Here is a 15883-nt window from a genome sequence, read left to right on the forward strand (position 1 = left end):
TAATTGGCTGACATTTTTACCAAGGCCTTAAGTGAAGATAGATTTTGTGAAATTATGAGAGAACTAGGAATCCTTGATCCATCTGCTTAAGTGTCTCTCTAATTTTAATGTATCACCACCAAACATCCTTTAGCTTAATTCTCATCTTTTCTTTTGAGCTCAAATGTCTAAAATTATCATTCTCATAATCAATTTTTAGGTAAACATCCTTCTCCTAATGTTTCAATTTTTTTGAAATTATTTCATCATTTTTCTAAATTTCTCTATGCCATGAGTCGACTCCCAGGATCGATCCTAGGATAAACTTGTAATAATGACTAAATCCTTCGGGCACTCTCTTTTTTGTTGAAAATCTCTCCTTGAGCCGACCCAACTCTCCACCTTCTTCCTTCCACCAAACCAAAAGTCTACCTCTCTTCTTCCTCAAATCCAAGTTTTCTCTCAAGATCATTCTCCCACCATCTCTCACCCTCTAAATCGCCCTCTTGGAACCAAGTTCCTCCCTTTCTCCTTTCTCATTTGGAGCGATTCGAGCTTACCCTAGACTCTACCCGTCTTCTCCAAATCGGGATATCTCTTCTCCAAAATCCTTATCTTTCCACTAAAAACCCTTCATCTCTCCCTCACATTTGCTCTCCTAAGTTCCTTGCTAGCTCTGCCTGTGCAAATGGCTCCTAAGATGAAGCTTTCACAGAGGAAAAAATTAATTCGTGGGTTGGAGGAAAATGTGCGCCGAAAGATACTAGCAACCGAGACCACTTCTGCTTCAAACCCTGCTCCTGCTTCAGCTCCAGCTACAACCCGGTCACCAATCAGCCCTAGTAAGGTTCCCCTTTCTGATAGGAAGGTAGAGCCCGACAAAAATATTGATTTCAGATTTTTTGAAAAGGAAGGGTTCACTATCGGATCAAAAATTAAGGACCAAAGTTAGAAATTCTACTGCTCCCTAAAAGAAAATACTAATGTGGATCTTGTTAGAGAATTTTACCTGAATTTGGGATACAGCAATGAAACAGTAAAATCCACAGTGAAAGGTGTAGACATTAACCTAGATCTTGTGCTTTTGGGGAAAATACTTCATTTACCTTGTGAGGGGTACACAAATATGGAACTCTCAGTTAAAGAGGAAGGAATAAATGTTATCCTAGGGAGATCCTTCTCTGGAAGCCTGAACAAATTAGAGGCAAAGATTCTTTTCATTGAGATGAGACTGCTGCACCACATGGTAACTAAGTTATTTTTTCCTAGAAGTGGTAGACATGATCTTCTTTCGGGTCGGGACATCTATATTATGTATCATGTGATTACTCAAACCCCCCTGAACCTCCCGGCATTAATGTTTGAGGCTATGAGAGAGACCTTGAATAGGTCCAAGGCACACTTGCCTTTTGGTATCGCTTTCACTTTAGCATTTAGGAGGTTTGGAGTTAGCTTTGAGGGGGAGGCAGTAGCTAGGCTATCTCACTCCGACACTATCAACCGCCATACTTTGCACCGCATGGAATTTTTCAAAATTGATGGTGGTTGGACAAAAGGTGTGAAAGAGAGACCTGAGGACATAGTAGAGGAGGAAGGACCATCCTCACCCCTCCGTGATCACAGAGCAGCTTCACCAAATATTCAGTTTATTTCTGATCACGAGGCTGGCCCGTCAGAGTCTGCGAGGAGACATACTTCAGATCCACAGTCGGACAGTAGTGTACATCCTTCAGAGATCAGATTGGCTGATGATCAGATAGAGATGATATCTCAGCGTGTAGCTTCCATACTATCTCGTCAGTTGGGTACTTCAGCTTTTGCACAGGGATCAACATCTCAGGATGTATCTGATCAGATGCTGATCCCTTACATCTCTACTATTTTTCAGATGATTTCTGATCAGTCAGTACGCATTGAGCAGCTTGAGGGTTATATGTTGAGACTGATTGGTAGAGTACTTGACTTGCAGGGGCAAGTGTTAGCTCTAGCCCATCCACAGCCGCACGAGGATATCACTGAGGTCTCAGACCTATCTGCGGAGGCAGCCAGACTGCGAGGAGTCTTAGAGAGTGGTTTTGACTTTCTGAGGAGAGAAATCAGGGGCTCTAGTGAACATGCTTCCACTCAGTTCAGTGCCCTGCTACAATCTATTTCGAGAGCTCTGAATCTTCTGGACACCATCAGACTCTCACTCGTAGCTCAGTCCTTTGCTTCTCAGTCTTCAGGATCTTCTCACTCCTCCACTCGTGCTGGCACCTCTACTCGTGGCAGAGGCAGATGCGGTCGAGGTCGAGCTCGTGGACATGATCCTTCATCTCCTCACCCCATCTCTAATTCATCAGACTCCGATCCATCCAGCCATGATATCTATTAGATCTAGTGTAGTCTGTCCTTTCTTTAGTTTTTATCTAGGATCTATCTTGTGGGCCATGTAATGTAATGTTAACTGATTGACTCTTAGATAGTTTCTATCCATGTCTTTTGTACTCTAAGTTAACACTTATGTATTGAAACATCTATGTATTCAGTCACCTTTTTGGATATATATATACTTTGACTTTCAATGAATATCTCTGAATGTGATCAAATTGAATTACTTTTAATTATGAGATTTGTGCTGTGAAATACTTGAATAGCAATATCTTTTAAATGAGAAAATTGGTATATCTTTTACATTTGCTATATTGAGAGGGAGTAAAATAATAAGCAATAAAGAAACAAGCAATCAAAGAAAGAAGCTAAAGAAGTAAAATTGATCCCATCAAAAAGAATGAATAGAGAAAATATATCCTTTAAAAAGGGAAGCAGAGAATCTCAATTGATGCTGTCAAAAAGGGAGAGTAGAATTGAAATCAAGATTGAGCAATAAGAGCAATAAAGATTGAGCAATAAGCAAAAATCCAAAAATCGAGATTAAGCAATAAGAGCAATAAAGATTGAACAATAAGCAAAAATCCAAAAATCGAGATTGAGCAATAAGAGCAATAAAGATTTAACAATAAGCAATAAATCAAGATTGAGAAATAAGCAATAAAGAATGAGCAATAAGTAAATTGTTAAGCAAATGGACACATGTGTCATATGCCAAAGAATCAAAATCAGCCTTTTCTTTCCAAGCGAATACACTTATAAGCAAATTTTAAATTTATAGCAAATTCTAAATTTATCTTTAAATTACTTTTGATGCATTTCATTCTAATACTTGGCTATAATATTTAAGTGATGCATCTTCATAAATTTAAAATTCATGTTCAATGCTTCATATATGCTTTAGCTCAAATATTTTGTCATCATTAACAAGGAGGAGATTGTTGCTCTTGAATTGATTTTGATGACTACAAAGCATTTGAGGAGGTTTCTAATGATTTTGGCTTGAAAAAAGACTTATTGCATTTCAGGAGCAAAATCATAATTTTATCAAGACCTGATTTGGAAGCCTCAAGAGCAAGAACAAAAGATGAGCAATCTATTGGAGAAAATTTTAACATTTTTGAAAGTATATTTTATAAAAAAATCAGGTTTCTATTTTTGAGTCGATCCCATGAGTCGACTCATGGCTAAAAAGGCTGAACAGCATGCGAAAATTTTGGCTGGCACACTCTGTGAGTCGACCCCATGGGTCGACCCCTTAGCATGAGTCGACCTCTGCTGCTTTGCAGGTCAAAATTACAGAACAGTCATTTTCTGCTCTTTTCTACAGAGGTCGACCCCATGAGTCGACCCATGAGCATGAGTCAACCCTATGAGTCGACTCCTGTGATAAAAATTTTTCGCAACGGTTAGTTTTTAACCCATTTCAATTGCATTTAATGCTCATTTAATGTGCTCTAACGGCTCTATTTCAGCTCAGATTACTCTCCATCATTATTTGAAGTTATATAAAGGGACTTAAAGGAGGGAATCCAAAAAGAAGAGAGAGATTTTGAAAAAGGATCTTCAAGCATTCATTTCAACCCTAAACAAGAGCCCACCAAAAGAGTTCAAGAAGCTTTTAATTCAAGTTCACCAACTCCTCAAATACTCATTCAAGTCTCTAACCATCTTGAGAAAATCTGAAAGAGCTTCCTTCTAATTATGTAAAGTGTATTTAAAGCTTTATTTGCTCATTAAAGGAGCTTCATCTGTATTTCTGTGTAATTAACTGTAATATTTTTTTTTTGAGTTATTATTTTTATTTTGGAAGGATTCCAAAATGTGGGAAGGTTGATCCGAACCTTGAATCGAATTGTATTGGGTTGGTTTGTAATCGAGAAATAAGTGTTCTAGCTTGGGATAGCTAGAGTCAGAGGTTCTGACAAGTGTATTCAGGTTGAATATAGTTTAGTAGATTGAAATTCTTAAGTAGGAGCTTGGAGAGTGGATGTAGGTGCAAGGTTGGCACCGAACCACTATAAATCTTCTTGTTTGTGTTGTGCTTAATTGCTCTCCTTTTAAACTTCTTTATTCTCTTGCATTCTTGCATCCAACTATTACCCTTGCATAAATTACACTCTCCATACTAATCTTATTTTTGTTAAATAATCTTCATAGTTATAAATTAAGTTTAAATTTTTAAAAACTCAATTTACCCCCCCTCTTGGGTTGCATAGCTGGGCAACAACCATCACTCTCTAGACTACTACTTCTAAGGATGATGAAAGTGAAGAATTCGATGAAGAAGAGAAAGAAGAGACTTGGCCTTGATTGTAAGAAAGTTCAAGAGGTTCATGAGGAAGAAGAAGCAAGAGTTTAAGAAGAAGACCTTCAAAAGTGAGCCAAGTAAGGAAAAGGAGAAGGAGCTGCCTATTTGTTTTGAGTGCAAGAAATCCAGTCATTTTAAAATGGACTGCCCTCTCCTCAAGAAATCATCCAAAAAGTTCAAGAAGAAGATGATGATGGCTACTTAGAGTGATAGTGAGGACTCAAGTTCTGAAGAAGAAACTCAAGAGGTGGCAAACCTTTGTTTGATGGCTCATCAAGAAGAGATAAATGCTGAAAACACCCTAGACTTTATATTTGATGAATTACAAGATATTTTTTTTAAACTTATAACTAAATATAGAAAAGTAACTTTGAAAAATAAAGAATTGAAAAAGCTAAATCTTGAACTTAACCATGAAAAGAAATTTTTTTTTGAAAGACTTAATACACTAATTTGTAAAAATCAAAAATTGAGTGATGAACTAAAGAAGATCAAACCATTTATAGAGAAATTTTTCTACAGCTCTGAAAAACTATATCTATTATTAAATGAATAAAGAGCTATCTTTAACAAAGTTGGATTAAGATCTAAACCCCAAAAGAAGCAAAAATTACTAAGAAATCTATTTGTTAAAACTTCAACATATCCTACTTCAAATGTTTTGTGCTATTGTTGTGGAAAGATTGATCATAAATCTTATGCATGTGATTTTAAAAAATTAACTAAAAAAATGATTAAAATAGTTTGGATTTCAAAAGGAACCATGAGTACTAATCCTAAAGGACCCAAGATGACTTGGGTATCTAAAAATTCTACTTGATTTTCTTATGTAGGAGTGTCTTACAGTCTGAGAGGAGAAATGGCTTTGATATCTTGATAGTGATTGTTCGAGGCACATGATGGGCAACAAATATCAATTTATCACTTTTGAACCTAAAGATGGAGGATTGATTACATTTGGAGATAATGAAAAAAGATATATCATTGGTGTCGATAACATTCATATCACTCTCTTCATCTCTATTCAAAATATACTATTAGTTGATGGATTGAAATATAATTTACTTAGCATTAGCTAAATTTGTGATAAAAGATTTGAAGTAACTTTTAAGTCTTTATGATACATAGTATCTGGTCCCAATGATAATGATATTATATTCATTGGATATAGACATGACAATGTCTACATGGTGGCTTTAGATGATCTACATATGAAGAATGGTTAATGTCTTGTAGCAATGAAAGCCAAAGTTAGTGAGACTAGTTGATTATGGTATCGTAGATTAGGTTATGCTAGCATGAATTTATTTTCAAAACTTACTAAGAAAGATCTTGTTAAAGACTTACCAAAATTAAATTTTGAAAAGAATTAGATTTGTGATACTTGTCAACTTGAAAAATAAATTAAAAATTTTTTTAAACCAAAAGACATGATTTTAATATCTAGACCTCTAGAATTGCTTTACATAGATTTATTTGGACCCACTAGGACCACAAGCTTAGGAGGTAAGAAATATGTGTTTGTAATTGTAGATGATTTTTTAAAATTTACTTGAATAATATTTTTAGTACAAAAAGATGAAGTATTTAAAACTTTTACCAAATTTTATTAAAAAGTTACAAATGAAAAAAATACTTCTATTGTATGGATTCGTAGTGATCATAGCATCGAATTCGAAAATCAGTATTTTAAAAATTTTTATAATGATAAAAAAATTGATCATAATTTTTTTGCACCTAGAACACCTCAACAAAATGAAGTGGTAGAAAGAAAAAATCACACATTACAAGAAATGGCATGCACTATGTTATGTGAAGATAATTTATCTAGATATTTTTGGATGAAAACTATTAATACTGCATATTATATTTTAAATCATATATTAATTAGACCTATTCTAAAGAAAACACCATATGAACCTTGGAAGGAAAGAAAACAAAATATAAACTACTTTCATATTTTTGGTTGTAAATATTTTATACTAAATAATGAAAAAGATAATTTTAAAAAAATTGATGTCAAGTCGGATGAGGGTATCTTCTTAGGATACTCCATATCAAACAAAGCATATAAAGTCTTCAACAAAAAAAAATTCATTGTTGAAGAATTTATCCATGTAGTATTTGATGAATGTAATGACAAATCTTCTAGAAAGGAAGATGTTTTAGATGAGGACGTAGGATTCTCAATAACAAGATGGATAGCCTCACACTAAAAGATAATTCTTCTCAAAATAATGAAGAAGATCCAAGAAAAGAGAATGAAGAAAAAAAAGGATGAAGAGCCCACTCCAAGTCTAAGAGAAGAACTATCAAAAGAATGAAGGTATGCACATGGACATCCTAAAGATTTCATTATCGGTAATCTATCACAAGAGATAAGAACTCGATCTTATCTTAAAAAAACTAATAATTATTTAGCTTTTGTATTATAAATTGAACATAAAACAATAGAAAAAGCTGAATATGACCCTTGTTGGATAAATGCTATGCAAGAAAAATTAAATCAATTTGAAAGAAATAAAATTTGGATACTAGTTGATCGACCCAATGACCACCCTAAAATTGGAACTAAGTGGATGTATAAAAATAAATTAGATGAACATGGTACCATTATCAGAAACAAAGCTAGGTTAGTGGCCAAAGGATACAATCAAGAGGAAGGCATTGATTTTGGTGAAATCTTTGCCCCAGTAGCTAGATTAGAAGTAATTAGGCTACCACTTGCATTTGCATATTTTATAAACTTCAAATTATATCAAATAGATGTTAAATGTATATTTCTTAATGGTTATATAGCTGAGGAAGTGTATGTTAAACAACCATCCAATTTTAAAAATCATGCATTTTCAAACCATATCTTTAAACTACATAAAGCTTTATATGGACTAAAACAAGCCCCACATGCATGGTATGAAAGGTTGAGTAAATTTTTGTAAGATAATGAATTCACTAAGGAGAATGTTGATAAAATATTATTCTTAAAAAGAAAAGATGATAATCTATTGGTAGTACAAATCTATCTAGATGATATTATCTTTGGTGCTACTAATGAATCTCTTTGTCAAAAATTTATCAAGCTTATGCAGGGTGAGTTCGAGATGAGCATGATGAGAGATCTGAACTTCTTTCTCGAACTCCAAATCAAGCAAAGTGAAGAAGAAATCTCCATCAACTAAACAAAATACACAGAAAAAATACTCAAAAAGTTTGGAATGGAGACTTCAAGACCAATTGGCACACTAATGAGTCTCTCCTATAAGCTTGACAAAGATAAAAAGGGTAAGAAAGTAGATAATAAATTATATAGAGATATGATAAGCTCTCTACTCTATCTTACTATAAGTAGGTTAGATATTATATGTAGTATTTACATGTGTGCTAGGTATTAATCGGATCCTAAAGAATCTTATTTACATGCTGTTAAAAAAAATTTTAGATACTTGTTTGGCACACTTAATGTAGGTTTATGGTATGATAGATTATCACCTTTTGAGTTAATTAGATATTTTGATACTAATTTTGCTGGGTGTAAACTGGATAAAAAAAGTACAAGTGGCACATGCTAATTTTTTGAAGTTAATTTGATTTCATGATTTAGCAATAAACAAAACTCAGTAGCATTATCTATGACCAAGATCGAATATATTGCTGTGGAGAGTTGTTGTGCTCAAATTATATGAATCAAACAATAACTTATAGATTTTGACATTAAACTTAATAAAATTTTAATAAGATGTGATAACACAAGTATAATCAATTTAACTAAAAATCTAATTCAACACTCAAGATCGAAACACATTAAAATAAGACATCATTTTATAAGAGATCATATTCAAAATGAAGATGTAATGCTTGAATTCATATCCACAGATAAACAATTAGCTGATATATTCATGAAACCCCTTAGTAAAAAAAAATTTAGCATCATTAGAAGAGATCTAGGGATTTGTAATCAATTAGAATAAATCTTATCTTCATAATCCCAAATCAAGTTGAATCAACCTTAAAATGATCAATTTTGTGTGCATAACTATTAATTGATCCCATTAGGATTCCCCAATGCCTTTTATGTACTAAATTTCACTGAAACTGTAAAAAATTTCAGACTGATGCTCGAGTCGACTCGAACATATTCAAGTTGACTCATTTGTCGGGGCCACAGATGTTTAAATGAGCCTGTGACTCCTCATGATGCCCTAAAACCATCTAAAAATCCTTTGTGAGGATCCCCCTTTCTCTAAAACCCTGTCTAACAGTCTTTCCTTCAATCCTTGTCCTCCATCTCCCGATCGATCCTTAATTTGTGGCCAGTTTAAGCAAGATGGTGCAGACAAGGTACATTGGGCGAAGAATCCTTTCGAGTCGAAGCATTGAACAACGAGAATGAAGGAAGAAAGCTTGGCTGGATCAATCAATGTCTCAAGTGGTCGAGTCATCCTGACCTACAGTGGAGCCCAAAAAAAATGAGCTGGATGAGGTTAAGGGTCAAGGTATGGAGTCTTCCCTCCTCTATGGCTCTCTTCTTCAGGGAGAATAGCCATTAGGGCCATTGCAATGGGCAGAAGAATAGATTTTCCCTTCTTTGAGAGATATAACTTTTTAATAGGTCCATGGCTTGAGAGAATAGGGTGGAGGAATTTTTGTTGTATAAATATCCCCATGTACCCTAGGTTGGTAAGAGAATTTTATACAAAAATTTAAGAAAGGGAGCAGATGATGTATCTACAATTGTGAAGGATATACATTTTAAGGTTTCAAAAGAAATCCTAGCTCATGTGTTTGACCTACCTAGAGATGAGATTGTACCTAAAAGAATGTCTGACAAAAGGACCGCACTGAGAGTAATTATTGATAGAGAGGATATAGTTGGAGACATTTTAGCCCCCACCCTCTTAGTAGAAATGAGGATATTGCATCATATCATAGGAGGGATCTTCATTCCTAAATTGGGAAGGCATGACTTTGTATCGGAGAGAGAGCTAAATGTGATGTATCATGTTGTTCAAGGTATCCCTCTAAATTTGCTTGGGATTATGATGCATCAGATCAAAGAGGCAGCAGCCAAGAATAAGATTTGTTTACCTTATGGGATGGCATTGACTAGATTATTTGAAATAGCAAAAGTTTCTCTAGAAAATGAGGGTTTTAAGATGCAGTCTCACTTTAATGTTTATGATGCCAAGGCTTTGACTCGAATGCACTGTCATGTGGAAGTTGGGAGATGGGTGAAGAATGTATCTAGATAAGAAAGAAGAGAACCTAGAGTAAAGGAGTTAGGAGAGCCATCTACTCCTATTGCCCTTAGAGCTCTATCTGATTTTTCTTCCCCATCTAGGGTTGCCCCAAATTCTGCTTCACCAGCCACACCACAATTCACACCCCCAATAGGCCCTGTTCCTCAGCTAGTAGGTATTGATTCTGCATCCCTGGAGAGGATGGCTGATCTGATTTTAGCTAGACTCAGTGAAGGAGGAATTATCGTATAGTTCTTAAATATGTTTGCGATCGAATGATACGTCATTACAGATGATGATGTTTATCGAATGGAGGTCATTGTGTACTATATGGGTTGGTTGTCCTCTTAACCAAGGAGTGTGGTGACACTGGTATGGCATACAGATGAGATGTAGAAGTACATCGTCACTGAATAAGTGACTCACCTGCTGAGCATTCTACTGTCAAGAGCTGCTCATAAAGCGTATGGACATAAGTATCCCTCAGACCTAAGATCACTATAGTGACTTGCAAGCAACTCACTGTACTTTAGTATCAGATTATCTATATTTTTAATGTAGGAACAAAGGCTACTGGGTACAGTCAAGTACTTATGAAGTCTATGTGTGGATCAAGATGGAATTGACCCCTTCATATTATAGGAGTTGATATATCATTGTATTTCAAATTAGTAAAATTTTGATCAAGATAATCCATATGATGGATTTGAAAGATTAAAATACAATGTGGATGACTTTATCAGGGTTGACAGTTAATCTTAGATCATCCTAGAGCAATCAGGATCAAAAAGATGAATTATGCGGTAACCATCTGCATAGGTTCTGAAATATTTTTTTGTAATTATTTGACCTATCTAGACGTTGAAAACCATTACTAGATGGTATCTTTGATTAGTGCAGGAAACAGTTCCTAGCTACCAACTTAGTGTTTGAACCTATGGAGTCATGTACAAAAGTCAGATGATGAAGGAAAGTATTAGCCTATGTCTATATGTCCAATTTAGAAGTACTTGACTTGATTGAATATATAGACTAACTTGATTAAGAATTAAGTTATGGGTCAAATGGGATTAAACAGTTGACTATGTCTAACTAGCACTAGATATGAGATTCAGATTCAATTCTGGAGATGAATAATTTTTTGATCTATGATCCAAAGAGCCTATGAGAGATTGGATTTAAGTACTAATTAATTTTAGATTAGATCTGATTTAATTAGACTTAATTGGATTCAAAAATTTTAAGTTAGACTTGATCCTAAATCCTAAACAGTTTAGGATTGATAGTCTTTTCAAAATTATTTTGAATCAATTTTGAATTGGATTCGAATTGATTTATTTTTGGATTAAATCCTTAGAGTCCACTTTTATTGGGACTCTCTCACCTCCACGGCCGACCAACACCTGATAGGGTGTTGATTGTTGCCGCCCCACATGGGGTGTGGGCGTGGGTGCATGTAGGCACTAAAATTAAGCACCAATCCTTTCTTAACTAGGAGTACTTTTTTGATAAGTTATGGATTAATTCAAAGCCTATTTGAATTAAGAATTCTAATCTTATAGGTCATGGAAAATCATCTATAAATAGGAAGGATCTCTGCCTATAAAACATAACAATTAGCTTGTGTGACAGAGAGAAAGAGAGAGAGAGAGGTGTGAGAAAGTGGGCGTCCCACCCTTGGCATGTCCCCTCTCTTGCCACCCCCTTCCTCCTTGCTATGGGCCTCTTTTGGGCATCCTTTTTACTGGTGTGAGGTGTCACACCAGAGGCTCTCTTTTCTCCCTTAGTGATCTTGCGAAGGTACTTCAATCCGAGACTTTATCCCGCTTTTCTGCATAGCTTGGCGTGCAGGCAAAGTAAAGGGCTTGCAGATTCGAGCCTGCAGATTCAGGCCTGCGCGAGGATTTAAGTCTAGATTTTAGAGATTTGATCCCTATTCCACTACATATTAGGTAAAAATTCAATCTTTAATTAGTAAAATTTGTAGAAAATTTTAGATGCAATCCTGATTATCTGCAAGAAAAGATTTTCCTTCCCTTTAATTAGTATCAGAGTCAGGCTTTGATACATGGATGCATAACTAATTTTTTTGAATTATTTATATATTATATGTAATTAAAATTTTATATTAAATATTAAATCTGATTTAGATCTATTTAAATAAAATTTATGATCTAATTTTGATTGGATTATAAGAAGTTTATCAATAGTTGGTTAAGGTTTGTTATAAATTTATTATAATAGAATTTTATTGTTACTGAATTTTATTAAAATAACAATCTGATTTAAAATTTATTTAAAATTAATTTTAATATAATTTTAATATTATTATTTTGCTTATGAAGTTAGACTTATTCTAGATCTGAATTAAATTTATTTTTATAGATATTTAGATCTGATTTCTAACAAAATTTTGCTCTATATCAAAATAAATTTAACCAAAAAATTAATCATTATGCGTTCATATATGCATCTAATTAATTTAGCTATATGATATCAAATTTAAAATTGATATTTTATAATCAATATAAGATATATTTCAGATCTAATATAGTATATATGATGCATCAAATCTGATTAGATTAGATGAAGAACATGATTGATAAGATCAAAGATATGTTCATGACATAAATTATTTTGTCAAAATTATATGTTGATATAATTGTATATGAAATAAGATTTCAGATCTTAGTAGTCTAGTACTCAGATTGATGAGATCATCAAACCATCCGGTCATACGAGATCGAAGAGATTAATCTCTCTCTCTTATCCATTCGATGGGTTCTCTTATAACGTATAGGGATGTCATTGTGATCTGATTTTATAAAGAAAAAAAATAAAAAAATTTTATAAATGAGATCATCAAACCATCCAGTCATACGAGATCGAAGGGATTAATCTCTCTCTCTTACCCATTCGATGGGTTCTCTTATAATGTATAGGGATGTCATTGTGATCTGATTTTATGAAGAAAAAAATAAAAATTTTTTATGAATTATTTTAATCATAAATATATTTAGATTAGATCTAAAATGATTTATGATTCATTATAATAAGATAAATTTAAATATAAAATTATTTTAGAATCTAAATAGCATGTTATATTAGATGTAATAAGTATTGATCTAAAAATTATCATGATGTATGTGATGTATGTATGAAGTTTAGATCATGCCTATGTATGTTTAATTATTAAATATATTATAAAAATTTATTTTTATAATTTAAAATATATGATATGCTTCACTTGAAATCTTGATAGAATAGTTCTACAAATTGAAACATACGTTTCACACACTTAATTTTGAATTAAGTTTAAATAATCTAAATTTAAGAATTGAAGGTTATTAAGATACCACATAAATCGATGGGCTATGAGTTAGCATGAATCAGGTCCTTCTATTAGGTTAGACATAGAGTTAGAAACAAATATGGACCAAGTAGAGAAATTAGTTAAATCTAATCACGAGTTGAATTAGATTAGGTTAGAATTTCTCTAAATCAACCTCAATAGTTGAAGTTTGATCAAGTCTATATTTTTTATCTCAATAAATGGACCATGATCATGGCTTCGTGGTTGAGTCTGAATCTTCTGGTGGACCAAATCGAAACTAATTAATCAGTTGGTGTCTAAGGTAAGTCTAGCAATTTTGATCAAATGGCTATTAATTGGGAGTTACTCATCTAGATGGCGTCTATGGTGAGTTAATGGGATATCCCTCTCACTGATCTCACTTATCTGGCCAATATGATAGATTATATTTTGGTTAGATCACTAGTTGATTGGAGCTAATCCATGCCATCAAGATAAATCAGTATGACTGATTTAAGTATCTTTAGACCAGCTTGTATCTAATCCTCTACATGACTTGATGAAGTCAGTTGAAAGATTTACGACTTACAGGTCAACTTCTTCTCTTATTCTCAAGTCAATAAAATTAAATTCTCTAAATTATTAGGTTCTTAAAATGATACAGTTATAGAGATAACTTGTTCATAGCCTCCTATTAAGGTGCGTGATAATGAGTCCAATGTTAGGCATTGGAGGCATCACACATCTGGTGTCTATTGGATATTGAAATTATCATTCATCATATGACCATCTTATTGTACCTTCAAATCAATGCTCAGTTTGGCTGAGTCACACTCGAGTCTGAATATTCATTTGTTGAATACACTTGGTGTTGTCATATTAATAGTTAGACCTAATCAGGATTTTTAGTGAAGGTGCTACACGCCTGTTGAAGGGATGCCTGGGGCAAAACCAATTTGCTAAAAATTATTTAGAGAAATAATTAGTTATAAACCTACCCATGGATGCACTGGGTTGGCCGAGCTACACTCGAATCCGAATGCAGTCTGTGTGGATTCTAGTGTCCGCTAAAGAATTGATGTAATTCCTTGAGTTGGAGGTAAAAGCTATTAATTCGTATAAAATAGTAGAAGAACTTTTAGACTAAAATCCATATCTTTGAGATTAAAAGTAATTCATATACTAATAGATTTTTATTTTTTCTTTCAGCTATGGCCAACACACTATCCCTCTATTTGCTGTTGGACAGCAACAAGCTCATCGAATCCAACTTCGATAGCTGGTATTAAAAATTGAAGATCATCTTGGAGCACTAAAAAATTCTGTATGTGCTTATAGATGAGGCATCTGAAGAACTTACTGCTAACACTTCTCGTACTGCGAGAGATACTTATTTGAAGTGACTTAATGACCATACGACTGTGCGTTGCATGATGAGGGCAGCGATGAATGACGAACTTAGCTGTAAGTTCAAAGATGTCAAGCCAGAGTAGATCATTTAAATATTGAATGAATCCTTCGACACCCCTGAGGATGCGGAGAGACATAAAATCTCCTACACAGTGTTCAATGTCTGTATGTAAGAGGAGGCTTCAGTCACCGATCATGTATCGTACATGATTGAGCAGATTGAACATCTAAGCAAACTTGACTTTCTGTTGTATGCACAGTTAGGTAAGAATACTATCCTTAATTTGCTATTGAAATCCTACCTACCCTTTCTGAGTCATTATAGAATGACAAAGTCTGCAGTAAACTACTATGATTTGCTAGGGTTACTACAGACTTTTGAAAAGGACCACCAACTCCAGAAAGAGCCCATGCATGTTGTGGGAGGTTCATCAATAGGTTGTCGATCTTCTAAGAGAGAAAAAAAAAGGTGCAGAAAAATTATGCTGTCGATCCAAAGCAGAGCAAAATATCAAAAGTCGACAAGAATCAGGCGAATGCTTCTTTTGCAAGAAGTTGGATCATTGAAAAAGAAATTATTCTGCTTATATAGCTATCCTTAACTCAAATAGGCCTAAGAATAAGAGAAAGAAGCAATCAATTGCTTCACAAGGTACTTGTATGATAACTCCTTATAATTTCTCTATTTGTGATACTACTATCTGGGTATTGAATATCGAAAGTTTGATTAATATATGTAATTCATTGCAGGAACTACAGGTTAGTAGAAAGTTTAAAAAAGATGAGCAATTCTGAATGTTGGAGATGGAAGTCTTGTTCCAGTTCTGACTTTGAAAATTTTGGAGCTTGCTTTCAAGTCCAGTAGTGTCATGTTAGATGATTGTTATTATTATCCTTCCTTTTTGATGAATGTCATTTCTGTAAGCCTTTTGATCAAACTTAATTTTAAGTTTATAATAAAGGATAATTTTTGTGATATCATTATGAATGATACTGCAATTATGCAAGAACAATTAAGACATAGCATATACATAGTATCACAGCCTGTTGGTGTAAGGTACACATTCAATAAATATCCTAAAATAGATAATGTCAGTGAATTCTACCTTTGGCATTGTAGGCTTAATCATATGAACAAGAATAGGATTGATAGGTTAATCAAAGAGCATGTCCTTGAAATAGATAATTATGAATCATTATCAACCTGTGATCCTATCTACTTGGTAAGATGACTAAATCACCTTTTAAAGAAAAAGATGAAAG

This window comes from Elaeis guineensis, chromosome 10 (assembly GCF_000442705.2).
Source record: "Elaeis guineensis isolate ETL-2024a chromosome 10, EG11, whole genome shotgun sequence".
Lineage (NCBI taxonomy): Eukaryota > Viridiplantae > Streptophyta > Magnoliopsida > Arecales > Arecaceae > Elaeis > Elaeis guineensis.